The following is a 13,560-nucleotide window of genomic DNA, read 5'->3' as shown; positions in this document are numbered from 1 at the left end:
CATCAAGCTAGGAAGAACTCTCACTTGTGTTTCCAATATAAGTCTATCTTTGGGTCCTCTATTTTCGCAGTCTGATCTACTTGTTCGTTGTTTTGGTGCTGCTCATTAGCCTGACCCTTGGAGACATGGGCATCCACATTACCAGTTTTCACAGGTAGCTTCTCTACCCGAATGGCAATGTCTGGCCATTTGTCAGCAGCCCAAATTGGTTTTCCCCTATGCTGCCAGTTGGCCTTTTCCCACCTTTCCAGCCACCCCCACAGAGCATTGGCTACAATTCATGACTCAGTCTAGAGGTAGAGTTTTGGCCACTTCTCTCTTTTAGCAATGTTCAGGGCCAGTTGAATTGCCTTGAGTTCAGCAAGTTGACTTGATCCACCTTCTCCTTCAGTATCTTCTGTGACCTCTTGTGTTTGCCTCCATACAGTTGCTTTCCACTTTTGTTTCCTCCCTACAATGCAACAGGAACATCAGTAAGAAGAGCGTAGCATTTCGTCTGCTAGGAGGTGGTGGTAAGGTTGAGCTTCTCCAGCATGTCACTTGTTCCTCTTCATCAGTCAGACCAAAGTTTTCACCTTCAGGCCAATTTGTAATTACCTCCAAGATCCCAGGTCTATTCAGTTTTCCAATATGGGTGCTGTGTGATAAGAGCCATCCACTTGCTCCAGCTGGCATAGGTGGCGTGGTGGGTTGAGGGAACCTTCGCTTTGAGCATCCACCCCAGCACCGGTTTTGGAAGATCAGACAACTACAGAAGCTGAGCTGGGTAGCGCCCCAGACCTCCATGCCCTGGTACAGTGGGAGCTGTGGGAAAGATAAACTCAAGGCAAGAACAAGAAGGGAAGATACCATGTCTGACCGCTCTGATGGAAGAGGATGTAATGAGGACATTGCTGGTGCAAGAGGATGTAACAGGGACTTGATAACCTAAAAGATTCTGTTGCTAAGGGAACAGGAGGAAAGGGGTCTGAGTGGAAAATTTTGTGATGAAGCTAGAGAACTATAAATGCTGGTGATTAGTGTAATAAACTGGCTTTTGCTTTGGTTGCACTGCATGGTCGGTTTCTTTCAATCTCTGCAAATGTTGTCTCCATGTGAGGAGCAACAATTCGCATAGCTGGCATCCGGTAGTGAGCCCCACGGAAACTGAAAGTCCTGCTGAAAGGAAGCAGGAGCCCTGCCAGCATCAATCCCTTCAGATTTTGAAGGTGAGCTGTGGGGAACTGTCCAGGGGTGACTTTATGATGCTGAATTGTATCCCCATTCATCTGTTTAGCCCAAAAATAAGTTGTGCACTTTTAAAACTAGATGTGAGAGCGAAAGCGGGGGCAGAAGGAGAAGAGGTGAAATATCTGAGGTGGCTGTATTCAAAAACATAGAGATAAGAGCTTCAGCTCTCTCTCTCAGTATGTGTTGATGCAGCACAGACAGGGAGTGGGAGAGGACTCTGCTTTTAGTTAATTTTTTGAGCTAGCTGAGGCAGAGAAGTTTCCTGGACTGTGGGTTTTCTTTTTCTTGGAACTGATCAGCCCTGCTCTGGACCAAAAACCCAGAAAAACACCGGTAGCTCATGCCTGTGGCCCAAAGGGGCCTGGGATGTGGCATTCCAGAGCCGAAGGGACTGAGACACAAAACATCTGATATAAGGGTCTTTTTGAGATAGGTCTTATGAGCTCTTGGAGGTTTATATCACACTTGAGATAGCTCAGCTACTTTAGATGGAATAAAATTAGTAGGATGTCTTCTGTGGCAGTGTTGGAAACAAAAAGTTTTTATAAAAGGCAAAATAATAAAACTTTTAACAGAGAAAAACTGAGTTAGGGCAAGAGGCTTTTGCTCTTGGTAAAACACCTCACAAAAGCAATTATTTCCTTTGTTGTCTTCTTTTTTTAGTAAATTGCTTAGGTGGGATATTACAGGGGTTTTCTGAGGTCCCAGGATGAGGGAAGAGACGACAACGTTGACTCCATGTATCAGAAGGCTTTGATTTATTATGATATGATATATAAGATATAGAAACTATACTAAAAGAATAAAGAGAAAGGTTTCACTACAAGGCTAAGCTAAGAATAGAATAGGAATGTGTAAACTGAAGTCTTCTCAGCCCGAGACGGGCCGAACAGGTGAATTGTGATAGGCTCTTAATTGGAAACAGTCTGACGGGGCCAATCACAGATTTTCCCGTGGCATTCCACAGCAGCAGATAAGAATTGTTTAGTGTTCCAAGGCTTCTCAGCTCTAGGAAAGGAAAAATCCTAAGTAAAGGATTTTTCATAAAATATGTTGGCAACAGTGGGACTTTTTGGCTTCTGTCTAATTGGCTATCTTTAAGTTTGATTTGAAGTCCCTGAGGTCCAATGAGGTGTCATTTTACCAAATTGAGGAGAGAAACTTCTGGCCTTTTTTCCTTTTTAAGGAGACAAAGGATAATTTTGTCACTCCATCAACAGGGGACACATTCCTACATCTCACCCTTTCTATATATCTAAAAAGGAAAGAGGAGAAAGGAATATTATTGAAAAAATTTTTACTTTTGTTGAAGTGAGACTTTTTTAGCTTCTGTCCAATTAGCTATCTTTAAGTTTGAAGTGAAGTCCCTGAAGTCCTATGAAGTGTTTTTTTACCTAATTGAAGAAATAAACTTCTAAACTTTTTTCCTTTTTAAAGAGACAAAATATAATTTTGTCACTCCGTCAGCAAAAAACACATTCCTACAAACATCCACAGAAAACTCTCTCTGAACTACAGAAGGACTTGTTGTGGCCGGAATTGCTGCTTGTCAATGTCCCGGTTTAGGGCAAATGTGGGAGAAAACCTCCCAAGGGGGGCCCTCCAGAAAGCAAACCCACACTGCCCCTCCTCCCAACCGGTTTGGGAAGGATTCCTCAGAGAGAAGTGGAAAGAACCTTGAGACACAAAACATCTGATATAAGGGTCTTTTTGAGATAGGTCTTATGAGCTCTTGGAGGTTTATATCACACTGAGATAGCTCAGCTACTTTAGATGGAATAAAATTAGTAGGATGTCTTCTGTGGCAGTGTTGGAAACAAAAAGTTTTTATAAAGGCAAAATAATAAAACTTTTAACAGAGAAAAACTGAGTTAGGGCAAGAGGCTTTTGCTCTTGGTAAAACACCTCACAAAAGCAATTATTTCCTTTGTTGTCTTCTTTTTTTAGTAAATTGCTTAGGTGGGATATTACAGGGGTTTTCTGAGGTCCCAGGATGAGGGAAGAGACGACAACGTTGACTCCATGTATCAGAAGGCTTTGATTTATTATGATATGATATATAAGATATAGAAACTATACTAAAAGAATAAAGAGAAAGGTTTCACTACAAGGCTAAGCTAAGAATAGAATAGGAATGTGTAAACTGAAGTCTTCTCAGCCCGAGACGGGCCGAACAGGTGAATTGTGATAGGCTCTTAATTGGAAACAGTCTGACGGGGCCAATCACAGATTTTCCCGTGGCATTCCACAGCAGCAGATAAGAATTGTTTAGTGTTCCAAGGCTTCTCAGCTCTAGGAAAGGAAAAATCCTAAGTAAAGGATTTTTCATAAAATATGTTGGCAACATCTCACCCTTTTAAGTTTAGTAAATTAAAAAGAAAATGCAATCAAAAGATCAATCAAATGCTGGTGTGGAACCATCAGGGAAACCCTTCACCTGCAGAACACCAAATTCCCATCACATCACCAAAACAATCTTAAAATAGAAGAAAATGCAAAAACAGTCCAAGGAAAGTTCATTGCTTCAAGTCCAAACAGCTGAGTTTCAGGAAAAGGTCCAAACTGAAGATGTTCTTCTTTGACAGTGCTGAAAAGTTCAAGTCCAAACAGCTGAGTTTCAGGAAAAGGTCCAAACTGAAGATGTTCTTCTTTGACAGTGCTGAAAAGTCCCTTTTGGTCCTGAAACAGGCTTGCAAAATTTTCTGAGCTGCTAGCTCGTTCAACCCTTTTTATTTAATTTAATTTTTTTTTTTTTTTTTTTTTGAAGAGCAGTAGCAGACAATGGCCCACTGAGGCCCCAAACAGGCTGGTCCACCAGCCACCGTTTGCGGGGGGCCCTGCACCCCGTGGAGGGAACAGAGACCCCAGACCCGGCTTACAGAAAGGTGGGCCAGGTCCCGACGGGGAACAACGCCCCCAAACCCAATAGGCGCTGGCCGGGAGGCCCAGGCCCAGGGAACCGAGCCAAACGGACCAGACCCGGCTCACGGAGCGGGCTCTGTGTTCTCTCAATCCGGCGCTCCGCTGCCGAGATCCGGGCAGCAGGAGTGACGGAACGCTTCAGCCCCGCTGAACCGGTGCAGACCAGCAGCTGGGGAAGAAAAGCTTTCCAAGGGAACAACACCCCAGATGTGGGGGTGCTTCGTCCCCACAGCAGATGAGCGATGCTCACTTTGCACTGTGTCTCCTGCCTCTGCATCGCAAATGCAAAAGATGTTCCCACTTTCTGCCCCTCGGTACCACCCCCACCCCCTGCGGGCTGGGGACCGGAGACAGAAGGCTCAGGAGACCCCTCCCCCACGCCGCAAGGGCGCGCAGGGGGAGTCAGGCATTCCAACCCCCAGCGGGAAACCCCGAACCAGACTCGGGTCAGCCCGCGAAAAACACCGAGATTGAAAGCAAGCAGGCGGCCCGATCTTGCGCTCAGCTGCCTAGCCACACCCCCCCCACGGAGGGGCGAGCCTGAGTCCCCTTCCCCCGTCCCAGCTCCCCTCTCAGGGGCAGCCCGAAAAGCTCGGGGGAGGGTCCCGGCTGATCGCAGGCGCCGCAGCGGCCGCCGCGGTCGGGTCCGATGACGGTTCCGCTGGGAGACTCCCAAGCCCAGTCCCCTCCACCAGCGCGGCAGGCGAGGGACCGACCCCCGCCGGAGGCGGGCCCGCGGAAGAGGCTGCAGGTCCCGACTCCGGGACGGGCTGCTGTCGATCGTCGATGCTGTTGAGTGTGTCACCTAGCAACGCGGGCGAAGCCGCGGAGGGCGGTGCTTTCGTCCTGGAACTGCTGACAAGCTCTGTTGGAGGCGATGGATCCACCCCCGCCGGAGGCGGGCCCGTGGGAGAGGCTGCAGGTCCCGGCCCCTCCTCTGGGGCGGGCAGGGGCGGGGCCCTTGGCCCCGGTTCAGGTGACAGAGCCAACCCACCTACCCCCTGAGCGGGGGAAGGCAGTTCCGTCGGCGAGTGCTCCAAGGTCGCAGAAAAACACTTCTCTTCTGCCGCGGGCAAAGCTTCGCCCCCCCGCGCCCAGTCGGGGGGGATGGGAAACTGCAGGCTGCGGTTTTGCACAAATTCCACTCTTCCCAGCTCCAGCGAAAAACGGCCTCTTGAAGACGCAATGTCCTCGAATGAATATTCTATCAAATTCAAAACTGAGAAGAGAGTTTTAAATGCTGAAAAACAGTAAGGAGGTCCAAATCCCTCATGGTGCAAAGCATCCTCGAACACCAAGGCCATGCAGTCCTATATGTAGGAATCAAGGGAATACAACAGGTCAGGGAAAAAGCCATAATATTTTGTCCATCTGAAAAACTCATAGAAATGTCTCTTCACCATAGGGACTCCACATCGATGACCCCATTTTCGCCAGAGGTTAATAACTCCTTCATCTCCGAAAGAGAATGGAACCTCGGCCTCCGTAGGCACCCTCTTCCACATCCTAGCCCACCCTGCACGAAGGGCAGCATTTCTAGGAAGGGCAGTGTAAACAGTACCTTGCGACAGTGTCCTCTGGGCTTCAGCAGGCTGCATTGTGCTGCAAAGACTCCCGGACCTCTTGTCTCGGATACTTTTCAAAGGTTCTCTCTGTGGCCAGCCTTGGCTGTGAACTCTGCCCAAGCTCAGGATCTTCAGTTCTTCAGCCTCCGGCTAGAAGCCACTTCTGTGGTCCCTGGTGTAGGTGACCATCAATGCTAAACACTCGCGGTTCACCCAAATGTAGCAATGCTCCTCTGGGCTTACCAAATGAAGAATTCTTCTTCACTCAGGGTCCAATTGTGGTGATTTCTTCACTCGAGGCACCATCTGTCAGTTCTGTCCTCGGTGTTCACCTTTCGTGGTGGTGCTCCTTTTTTCACTCGGAGGTCACCATTTATTACAGGGTTTTCTGTGGTCCCCGGATGAGGGAAGAGACGACAATGTTGACTCCATGTATCAGAAGGCTTTGATTTATTATGATATGATATATAAGATATAGAAACTATACTAAAAGAATAAAGAGAAAGGTTTCACTACAAGGCTAAGCTAAGAATAGAATAGGAATGTGTAAACTGAAGTCTTCGCAGCCTGAGACGGGCCGAACAGGTGAATTGTGATAGGCTCTTAATTGGAAACAGTCTGACGGGGCCAATCACAGATTTTCCCGTGGCATTCCACAGCAGCAGATAAGAATTGTCTAGTGTTCCAAGGCTTCTCAGCTCTAGGAAAGGAAAAATCCTAAGTAAAGGATTTTTCATAAATATGTTGGCAACAGTGGGACTTTTTGGCTTCTGTCTAATTGGCTATCTTTAAGTTTGATTTGAAGTCCCTGAGGTCCAATGAGGTGTCATTTTACCAAATTGAGGAGAGAAACTTCTGGCCTTTTTTCCTTTTTAAGGAGACAAAGGATAATTTTGTCACTCCATCAACAGGGGACACATTCCTACATCTCACCCTTTCTATATATCTAAAAAGGAAAGAGGAGAAAGGAATATTATTGAAAAAATTTTTACTTTTGTTGAAGTGAGACTTTTTAGCTTCTGTCCAATTAGCTATCTTTAAGTTTGAAGTGAAGTCCCTGAAGTCCTATGAAGTGTTTTTTTACCTAATTGAAGAAATAAACTTCTAAACTTTTTTCCTTTTTAAAGAGACAAAATATAATTTTGTCACTCCGTCAGCAAAAAACACATTCCTACAAACATCCACAGAAAACTCTCTCTGAACTACAGAAGGACTTGTTGTGGCCGGAATTGCTGCTTGTCAATGTCCCGGTTTAGGGCAAATGTGGGAGAAAACCTCCCAAGGGGGGCCCTCCAGAAAGCAAACCCACACTGCCCCTCCTCCCAACCGGTTTGGGAAGGATTCCTCAGAGAGAAGTGGAAAGAACCTGTTTATTTAACAGGCATGGCACCCCCCCCACGCCCCCCCCAGCACACAAAATGCACAATACCAGATGACAGCACTCTTTCACTGCTCTGAAAAAGATGACAAATTCAGAGAGTCTCTCCTGGGAGTGGTCGCTCTGTTATTTATTGGAATAATTACCAATATATCCAGATGGGACTTGTCTGGGCTTGACTAGCCTCTGCTGCTTGACCAAAAGGCGACAACTGTGGTGTTTTCACCTCAGAGACACCTCTGGCTATGCTGGACCCTGCAGCTGGACGCTAGAGACAAGTCCAGACATGCAAAGCTCCGGTTTACCTCTGTGCAGATGCTTTAAGGCGCGGTGAAGGAAAGGAGTGGGATTCTGCCAAAGGGTTTCGATCCAGAGTTTTATTCCGACCCACAGGCTTCTGAATACCGTAACAACTCTAACAGAATCTCCTGAACCGTGTGGTTGCTGGATCTTTTAACCTCAGGGAGAGGGGGAGGGAAGGGGTAAGGATTCCACCAACCAGGTGCAGGGTGGGCAGGTCTCAGGTGCAAGGGACACCTGGGTGGGCCAATGGCCCCCCAGGGATGCCAGGTATCTTTTGAATTCTGCCAATCACTCGACGCCCTTCTGGAATGTCGGGGTTGACAGACAGCACTCAGCAGGGGTCAGGGTGGGGAGAAAGGAGAGGTGATTGGCACCTGGTAAAGGACCAGGACACCTGAGACAGACTATGACATCACACCGCAACAGTTATACGTCCCTCCCGTGCCGGGAATAGCTGCTGCAGGTCACAAGGTGCAAACTCTTGGTGTTTCCCAGGTCGCAGTCCCAAGCAGGCTCGAGTGGTTCCAAGAAAAGGACAGAAAAAACAGTCCAAGGAAAATTTGGACTGCCTAGCTAAACTTACAAGCTGAAGCAAAAGCAAGAACAAAAAGCAAAAGCTGCCCTGTGTACTGCCCCCATCTCTGTGTCCCACCGACCGTTGGGGGAGTGAGCAGACTGATAAAACAAAACAAAACAAAACAAAGCTTTGCTCTTCAGAGCCAGTCTTGAAGGCACAGAACATAATATCCAGCATAAACAGAACAATGTCTGGGGATACAAGCATCATAACATCACCCTAGGACAGTAAAGCCCAGGGTAAAGAAGCAAAAAGGGCCTTTGCATGGTATCCACAGATGTTCAGAGTCCCCAGCACACACACCTGCAGGGTCCAGGTTTCTCTCTCCTGAGCCGCTGGGCATGACCCTGGTCTAAGGGCAGTATAAAGATAAGGGCCAATCAGGGAATAGGGAGGGAGTGGCTCAGGGACAGAGGAACAGACATAGGAACAGGGGAAGGAGCCAATGGGGCCTTAACAGCTTTTTGAAGGAAGCTTCTTGTGTCTCGCTAACTTACGGGATGCCCCCCAGGGCCTCCACAAGGATTTTCTGAATTTGCCATCTCTTCAGAACAGCAAAAAGTTTTATTGTTTAATATCAACTTTTTCCATGTTTGTGAGTAGTTTGCTTGTTAAATAAACAGGTTTTTCCACTTTTCGAGACGGACATTTATGTCTCCTGAACCTGTTGGGGGAGAAGCCACTTGAATTTGCTTTCTAGAGAGACCCCATTTAGAAATTCTCTCACAAATTTTCCCCAAACCAAGACAAATACTTTTTTAGTGCCCAGTGCATGGCTCAATAAAGCAGAAAAAACCTGTGCTGATTGCATTTTGGTTTCACTTGCTCTGTATTGGGATAAAGCAGTCAGTAGCCATGCTGCTTGAATTTATAATATCTATCTGGGTAGAAGCTTGCATGTGTCTCTGGTAACTAGGCCTGTTTCAGGTTTTAATACCTTTCTTGTCCTAGGTTTATTTTCTTATCTATCTGGAAATAGCTCCAATATTGTCCCTAACAAGTAACTTTTCCAGAAGAGGGCCACGGATTAGACAAGCTATTGTGCTGGGCTCGGCGATAATAATTTATAGGGAGTTTACAAAGGTACTGGAGTTTGTTCAAGATATGTATGGTTTATGGTTTCTTCGTCCTACTCTGCGTCCCAGTTCCAGTAGCATATTTTGGGAATTCATTAGTGTCACCGACATGTTTTATGAAAAATCCTTTACTTAGGATTTTTCCCCTCCTGAGAGCTGAGAGGCCTCAGGAACAAACTGCAAACAATTCTTATCTGCTGCTGTGGAATGCAACAGAGGAAATCTGTGATTGGCCCCGTCAGACTGTTTCCAATTAAGAGCTTATCACAGTTCACCTGTCCAGCTGGTCTTGGTCTGAGAAGACTTGTTTTGACATTCCTATTCTATTCTTAGCTTAGCCTTGTAGCGAAATCCTTCTCTCTATTCTTTTAGTATAGTTTTTATATATTATATATCATATAATAATAAATCAAGCCTTCTGATACATGGAGTCAACTTTGTCGTCTCTTCCTTCATCTTGGAACCCCTGTGAACGAGGTAACACATTAGTAATTGCACCCAGTTTGTTAGAGGAGGAGAAGGGGATGAGTCTTTTCAACCTTTCCTTTCCTTCTTCTCCTTTGAATCTGTTAAGTCACTTCTTAAAAATGTTCAGTTTCCCCTGGATGCCAAAGATACCACCTTCCTGGTATTTTATCTGGTAGGCTTCCTCTATATGGTTTGCAGCTTGTCTAGAATGAGGGCTGAGATGTCCAGAGGAGCTGATGAGACCCCTGACCTAGGAGTAGACCCAGGCATGGAAAATCCTGAGTAGTGTGGAGAATGGGAGAAAATGGTCCAAACCCTGAAGGAATTTTCTGACCCTATAGCCTGGGATTTTCCACGTGAACAAATTCAGAACACAGCCGAGGTGAGGAAATACCTGAAAGAGAAGTACCCTGATGACTCTAAGGAGAAAAAGATAATTGCAAAAAGCTGGGGCCTGGCCTATTCTTATCGCACACTACTAGATACTGAGGAGCAGCAGATAGAGGCAGGGGGGTCGGGAGATGAATCAGCAGCTACCCCAATTTCTCAAGCTGTGGCAAACACCCCAGCTACTCAGGTTGTAGCTAAACCAGATGGTGAGCCTAATCCAGTACCTAAACTAGACGGTGAGCCTAAGCCAACAGCTAAACCAGACAGTGAGCCTAAGCTACTAGCAGTCCCTACGGTTGGAAAGAAGCACAAAACCAAAACCGATCGGCCAGTGGATGATGATGATCGGGGGGAAGGACCCTCAAAGCCAGCTCCAGCAACTGACTCAAAATCAGAAGTCACTATTGAGTCCTTTTCCCTGAAGGACCTTTGTGGCCTAAGAAAGTATTACACTCAATGACCTGATGAATCTATAATTAGTTGGTTAGTCTGTCTTTGGGAAGTTGCAGGTGAGGCTACAATTCTGGATAGTACTGAAGAGCGTCATTTGGAATCCCTGTCACATGATCCAGTTACTGACCAAGGAATGAATAGTGGAGCTTACCCTCACAGTTTCTGGGCATGGATCTTGGGAAGTGTGGCACAAAGATATCGGTGTGCAGATGATCTTTACATGCAGCAAACCCAGTGGAAGACCATAAAACAAAGGATTCAAAGCTTGAGAGAAACAGCGGTGGCAGAGATTGTCTTCTCAGTTGACCCAACAACTAAGAATCGAGTCTTGGTACCATGTATATCTGTGATGTTGCGAAAACTTGCATGACTTGGGCCACAAGAATATGCTTCTGCTTTAGTAATAATGAAGCGGGATGACAGAGAGGAGACCATGCTTGGTACGGTGAAGAAGCTCTGAGCATATGCAGATGCCATGCATGGCCCAGCACATGTCAGAATCGCAGCTGTGGAAACACATCTGCAGAAATTAGAAGATAAGATTGAGGAGAATCACAAAATCTCAGGGAGGAGATTAAAGAGGACCTGTTCCAAATCTCAACAATACAGATCAGAGGTTCTGGTACCAAATGCAGAGGTCCCCCAGATCGGGAGAAAAAGTACATCCCCCGAGGTGAGCTGTGATTCTCCCTGCGTGATTGTGGAGAAAACATGAGGAGGTGGGATGGAAGACCCACTGCTGCTCTGGCACAATGAGTGCATGAATTGAAGGAGAGCAAGACTCAGAGAGGAAGTTCTACCAGAAAGGAAGCAACTACAATAGCCTGTAGCCGAACTACCAGGTATGATGATGATGACATCTCTGATCCCCTTGAAGGAAACTCTAAGACATATGCCCAAGAAAAAAAGGATAACCAGGCTTGGAGGGCCCCTGCTTCTAGCCAGGTAGAGGCTTGTTGCCTTTTTGGCTTGGCGGCCTGGTTCCAGGCGCCCAGCACGGTGACCCAAAAGCCGACAGGGTCACTCTGTCCAATGCTACATACACCAACGTGGTGGACAGCAAAACGGCGTTTATTGAAGGGTCTCAGGGGTATTTATGGCTTGGGCAGTCTGTGTCACTTCCCTTGCTCATGTCCATCTGGGTGCGGCCAGGTACGGAGCAATGGTCAGACTGCAGGGTGAGGAGGGGGCTTCCTATCTACCCGTACAGCCTGAGATCTTCTGCTCTCCAGATCCCTAACTCTTCCCCATTTCCCCCCCCGCTCATGATTAGTAAAAAGCTTATAAAGTTATAAAATGTAAAGGTTACAAAGTTTCATGGGTTAGTAGAATTAGTGTAAAATTGTAAGTGTGTTAGTAACCGGCACGCCTTAAAGTAATTGTCGGCGCTCGAGAAACAAAATGTTAACCGTTTCCAAACGCCTTTTAACAAATAGCACCAGTTTGTTTAATATGCAATGCCCAAAGATTAGGGTTAGTAAGATTATAGTGACTTGGCCTATTAGGGTAGAAATCAGGGTGGTGAGCCATGGAGACTGGTTGAATCACGACTCGAACCAGCCCTGTTGAGCTTCTCTGTCTATTTTTCTTTGGTTTAGTCGGTTTCTCAGTTCGGCCATGGAGTCTCTGACAACTCCGGTGTGGTCTGCATAAAGCAGCATTCCTCTTTCAAGGCAGCACAGAGGCCCCCTTGCTGCATGAACAAGAGGTCCAGTCCTCTCCTATTTTGGAGGACAACCTCTGAGAGTGAGGAAAGGGATTTTTCCAGGGATGAGATGGATTTCTCGATCCTTTGCAGGTCCTCATCGATGGTCATTTGCAGTTGGGACAGTCCTTGGTGTTGGGTCGCTAGGGCTGAGATGCCTGTGGCAGTTCAGGCTGCTCCTAGGCCGAGCAGCATTGTGATAGTTAAAACTGTCATTATTTCTCTTTTGTGGAGCCTGCTGGTTTCTTCAAAAAGGTAGTACACTTCTTCGTCTGAGTGGTACAGGACCCTAGGGACAATTAGAACTTGGACACAAAAGTCGTTAGAATGATCGAATTTTTCAAGGAGTACACATGGGCTTACCCCGGATCAGTGACAGACCCACATTCCCGATGCAGCTGGGATCACCCACTGGAACTTCCCTCCCATAAGTTTGCCAAATTCCTTGCAGACATTGCCCATCTGCTTTGCCAAGGTTGCATTGCCAAAGCATTTGCCTTGGCCCGTAACCTGACTTAGGGTAATGCCTCTCCGGGGGGGTGTCCCATCTGCATTGGCATGGATTGTTTGACTTCGAGAAGATGAATGGGAGATCAAAGGCAACACCTTCATAAAAAGGGGGTTGTGCATCATAGCATAACCAGCATGATTCTGTGAAGTTTGGGTTGGATTGGTTTAACGATATGAAGGTAGCATTTAACACGTTTATGAATGGATTGGAAAGGGTTGGTTCGGTTAAGAGATCGGATGGGGAAACTAGTTCCAACCTCTGCGTTTCGCGGCTAGAACTACCATTAGTTGCGATCCCTTCCCTGGGTCTACTCACTACTAGAACTGGATTGGGTCCGACTGACTGGGACATTGAGGCTGGGAGTCTGATAACCTGCACATTCACCCACTCTTTTGACCCTTGAAGGACTACTGTCCACGTTTGGCCTGTGTCCCAACTGGGGTGATCTGGCTGCAAAACTGTCATGTTGTAGTTAGTGCATTTCCAAAATTTAGGGATTTTATGACTGTTTCTATAGAAATTTCCCTGGAAGAAGAGGGGTGTTTTGCAGCCGGTGGGTGCCCAGGTGAACTGTAAGAATCTGTCGGGCTCTTGTGGCTCCCACCAAGGCCCTGACGGTCTGGCATCTGTAACAATGGTTTCGCAGCCCCAGTGCCCACAGTATCGCCACCCTGGGTGATTGCGGTAGCTTTTTCCTGGGTTCGAGGCTGGACACCAGTAGGATAGGTACGTTTGTGTGACGTGTGGGGAATAGGTGTCTACCTTTGGTCGTCCTGGAAACAAGTAGGTAAAGCGAAGAACAAAAGATGGGGTGTTCGGTGTGGTGATTTCTTTGAGCACCTTGTCACTGCTAAGGTGTCGTACGACCCACCTGAATGGCTGATGAGGGTAGTGGTATGGGCTGGCTTGCCCTCTGGCGACAAGCCCCAACAGCAAGAGCACACAGAAACACCGTTGATGCTTGAGTCTCACCTGTGCGGGT

Source organism: Serinus canaria, chromosome W (genome assembly GCF_022539315.1).
Source record: "Serinus canaria isolate serCan28SL12 chromosome W, serCan2020, whole genome shotgun sequence".
NCBI classification, from domain to species: domain Eukaryota; kingdom Metazoa; phylum Chordata; class Aves; order Passeriformes; family Fringillidae; genus Serinus; species Serinus canaria.
This window is presented reverse-complemented; position numbering follows the sequence as displayed.